Source organism: Macadamia integrifolia, chromosome 6, assembly GCF_013358625.1.
Source record: "Macadamia integrifolia cultivar HAES 741 chromosome 6, SCU_Mint_v3, whole genome shotgun sequence".
NCBI lineage: Eukaryota > Viridiplantae > Streptophyta > Magnoliopsida > Proteales > Proteaceae > Macadamia > Macadamia integrifolia.
Window position 1 is genome coordinate 9410459 of NC_056562.1, and position 4772 is coordinate 9415230.

The window sequence follows — 4772 nt, forward strand, 5'->3', positions numbered from 1 at the left end:
TGATCAGTATACACCACCACATATGAACCAACTAAGTAAGACCGAAACTTTTCTAATGCAAACACAACAGCTAAAAATTCTTTTTCAGTGGTTGTATAATTGAGTTGTGCATCATTTAAGGTCCTACTAGCATAGTAAATGACAGTGGGCAACTTATTAATCTTTTGACCCAAAACTGATCCTATAGCAAAATCTGAAACACCACACATCAGTTCAAAAGGTTCAGTCCAAACAGGTGGTTGAACAATGGGTGCATTGGTAAACTCCTTCTTAAGTTGTTTGAAGGATTCGATGCATTCTTTAGAAAACTTAAAAGTTTGATCTTTGGCAAGTAATGAAGTGAGAGGTCGGGCTAACTAACTAAAATTCTTAATAAACCTTCTATAGAAGCCTGCATGCCCTAGAAAAGACCAGACATCCTTAACAGATTGAGGAGGTGATAAATTATCAATTAAATCCACTTTGGCTCTATGTACCTTAATTCCCTCCTTGGATATTACATGGCCTAAAACAATATCAGATTTAACCATAAAATGGCATTTCTCCCAATTCAAAACCAAATTCTTAGATATGCACATTTTCAAAACTAGGGAAAGATGATGAAGACATTCAGAATAGGAATTCCCATGAATTGAAAAGTCATCCATAAATACTTCTAACAATTTTTCGACCATGTCAGAAAAAATGCTCATCATGCATCGTTGGAACGTAGCAGGGGCATTGCAAAGCCCAAAGGGCATATACCTGTTAGCAAATGTTCTATATGGGCATGTAAAAGTGGCCTTATGTTGGTCCTCTAAAGCAATTGGGATTTGGTTATAGCCAGAATATCCATCAAGAAAACAATAGTGTTCATATCCAGCTAACCTCTCTAACATCTGATCAATGAATGGCAATGGGAAGTGGTCCTTCCAGGTTGCCACATTAAGTTTCCTGTAGTCAATGCACAAACGCCATCCTATTTGGACACGGGTAGGGATCAACTCATTATTGGCATTAGGAACTATAGTCACACCAGACTTCTTAGGCACTACGTGAACTGGGCTTACCCATTGGCTATCAGAAATAGGATAAATTATTCCATAATCCAAGCACTTTAGGATCTCTTTCTTAATGGCTTCCATCATCACTGGGTTAGCTCTTCTTTGGGATTCCGTAGATGGTTTGGAATCCTCCATAAAATGTATATGATGTTGCATAATGGAAGGGCTTATACCCTTGATATCAGTCATGGTCCAACCTAGGGCTTCCTTATTATCTTTTAACACTTTAAGTAACTCCTCTTCCTGGCTAGAAGTCAAATTTGAAGAAATTATTACTGAAAGAGTCTAGTCAGGCCCTAGGAAAGCATACCTCAAATTAGATGGTAACTCCTTAAGATCTAGCTTAGGGGACTCAACTATGGAAGGCTTGGGAATGGAATTAGAAAGGGGTTCTAAGGGCTCCACAAGTGTGTGAAGACTCAAGACTTCAGAAAAGAAATTTTCACTGTCATCATCCAACTCATCCATACACTCTTAGAATTCTGAATCAAAATCAATATCAAAGTTGGTAACTAAATCATCAGAAAAATACAGAAAATCCTCAAGCAAATTGATCTCTTCTTCCATATGTGGTTGCTTGCCAATCCTAAACATGTTAAACTCAACAGTTTGGTTACTAATAGATAATCTTAGGAAACCATTCCGGTAATTGATTAATGCATTACTGGTAGCCAAGAATGGTCTTCCTAGAATTATTGGGATCTCATCCTTGGTTGAGAAGGGTTTAGTATCTAATACAATGAAATCAACAGGGAAAATAAATTCCCCCACCTTTAGTAAGACATCCTCAATCATCTCTTTAGGAATTTTAACAGACCTATCTGCCAACTGAATAGTAGTTCCAGTGGTTTTCAATTCTCCCAATCCAAGTTGCTTGTACACATGGTAAGGTAAAAGATTTACACTTGCGCTTAGGTCAAGTAAGGCATGCTCAATGTAGGTGTTTTCTATGACACAAGCTATGGTAGGGCTCCCTGGATCCTTATACTTTGCTGTTATAGGCTGAGTAATTATGGAACTAATATTACCTGCCAAGAACGTCTTTTTGCGCACACTAGTGATACGTTTGTGAGTACACAAATCTTTCAGTACCTTTGCATAGGCGGGGATTTGAGATATGGCATCCAAAAGAGGGATATTCACTTCTACCTTTTTGAAGACTTCTAAAATTTTGTCCATGGAAGCAATCTTCCTTTTGTTTAATAAACGATTAGGAAATGGGACAGGATGAACATAAGAACTGTTACGGATTTACCCCTGTTCAGAAGAATCATTTTTGGTTTCCTCAATCAATCATCTTTAGTTTTAGAAAAATCTTTAGGTTCATCAGACGAACCTGGAACAAGAGGCACACTTGTATCCTCAACTGAAGGAGAGTTAACAGGAGTAATAGATGAGGAAGATTTAGGAACGCTCTGTTGGTACTCTCTACCACTCCTAAGGGTATAAACAACATTACATTGGTTAGAGGGCCCTTGTTGGGTCTGACCTTGTACTATATTCAGTGGTGCATTAGTTAATGTTTGTGAACTAACAGACTGATGATGCCTAGGGTTAGGCTCTGGTTGACTGGGTAAAGTTCCCTTCTCCCTCTCACGTATAATTGAGATAACTTGGGTAAGTTTTCTTATAAGATTTTGATGCCTTGTCATGAGGAGGGCCATATTTTTTTCTAAGTTACTTATTCTACTTGCCTCTTCAATGTTGGTAAACCCAGGGGGTTGTTGATAAGATGATTGGAGAGGGGCCCTAGGAAAACTAGCCTGAGGTCCTGCATTAGACATAGGAAAAGTATTTTGGAAAAAATATTGTTGTGCAAAAGGAGGCCTTTGGGGTCCAGGTTGACCTTGATTATGAAAATTGGAAGGCACTATTTGGTTGCTATAATTCCAAGAGAAATTTGGGTGATTTCTCCATCCTGGATTGTAGGTGTCACTATATGGATTATTCTGGTATAAGACATTAACACTATCATTAGAAGTGCCTCCAGAGGTGTTGGGGCATTCTTCTATGACATGTCCAGGGGACTGGCACCAAGCACAAATCTTAACCAAATTAACTGATGATGGCTCTCTGGGAACAATAGCCTCAATCCTCTTGATTAGGCTATCCAAATGGGCTTCCTTCGCTACCATCCCATCCACAAAATATCATTTTCCTCCTATGGTTCTTTCACTCTCTTGGGTGGATTCTCACTCACAGGTTTTGTCAGCTAAGTCAAGTAAGAATTCCCATGCCTTTCATTCATCTATAAAGGATGTGAATCCTTCAGGGCACATAGACTATCATTTGTTTAGTTGGGTAATCAATATCCTCATAAATTATTTGACATAAATGTCATAGGTTTAGGCCATGGTGAGGGCATTCTTGGAGTAGATTCTTGAATCTCTCCATAAGTTTGAAAAATGACTCACTAGGCTTTTGCCTAAATTGAAGGATATCACTTCTAAGCTTATTGGTCTTGTGAGTTGGGAAAAACTTCTTAAGGAAGACAACTGTGAACTATTTTCATGAGGTTATGGAATTTCTGGGTAACCCATACAACCACTTCTTAGCTTAGTCTCTCAATGCAAAAGTGATAAACATAAGCTTAACAACATCATCAGAAAGCTGTTGGATCTTAATTAGAACACATACCTCTTTAAATTCCCTTAGAAATTGGTATGCATCCTCAGAGGTCAACCCATGGAAGTGGGGCAACATAGTGATGTATTGAGATTTGAGTTCAAAATTATTGCCCTGGGCTTGTGGTAGAACTATGCAGGAAGGTTGGGCTGTTCAAGCAGGGTAGAACCTATCTTTCAGAGATTTAGGTGAAGGGTTTTGCTGTTGGTCTCCCATATTGAAGGGTTTTAAAGAAAGCAAACGTATAGGGTCACTACTTGTTGGATCTTTTCTTTCTAACCGATTCTTAGTATTACGTACCCACTTAACACTCATGCAACAGAAAACTACCCACAACTAAAGTAAGGCAAGCACAAAAGAATGGATAGCAAAAATTTATTTATTTTTTTATGATTTTTTTTTGAATTTTTTTATTTTTATTTTTTATTTTTTTTTGCTTTTTGGGAGCTTACCGGCAGGGATCCAGGGTTGCTCAGGTCAATTCCTGAGGTACTGCTACAGGGCGAAACCTGTCTTTATCATACTGTGAGGCATGGCGACCTCCACTGATACAACTATTATTGCAAGTTGTTCTTCTCAGGAATTCAATAAAAAAAAAAAATAAAATAAAATAAAACAAACCACTCCGATTTACCAAAAGAAAGTGAAAAATAACATGGAACTGTCTCCCCGGCAATGGCGCCAAAAACTTGTTTGAGATTTAAAATGTAACCACAAGCGTACGGATCAGTGTAGCTACGGGTCGAACACAGGGAGAGCAGCCACTTTATTTTTTTATTTCTTTTAATAATGCGAAAGTGAACTGATTAATGGTTGTGATCTAATTCTAATTACCATCCTAAACATATGTATCTAAATAACGTCATAACCATTCGTCATCTAAGAATTTAAAGACGCAAGCCACGCAATTAAAATTAAATAAATAAATAACTGAAAATAAACAACCCACGCAATTAAAAAAAACAATAAAGGAAAAAAAATGCTGAAATAAAAATAAAGTAAAAGAAAGGGGATAAAGCTAGAGAGAGACTCACAAGTAGGTTTCTCTACTTAGCCCGAGGGATGCATCATAATATGAGCTCCCCTACTTGACCAGAGAGTCAC

General features: G+C 37.8%; 1 non-coding gene across 1 annotated transcript; it reads left to right on the plus strand.

The window, feature by feature from the left end:
- Positions 1–3390: 3390 nt before the first annotated feature.
- Positions 3391–3497, plus strand: LOC122082905. Its single transcript, XR_006141446.1, has one exon. It is a non-coding gene; the product is annotated as a small nucleolar RNA R71 (small nucleolar RNA).
- Positions 3498–4772: the final 1275 nt, after the last annotated feature.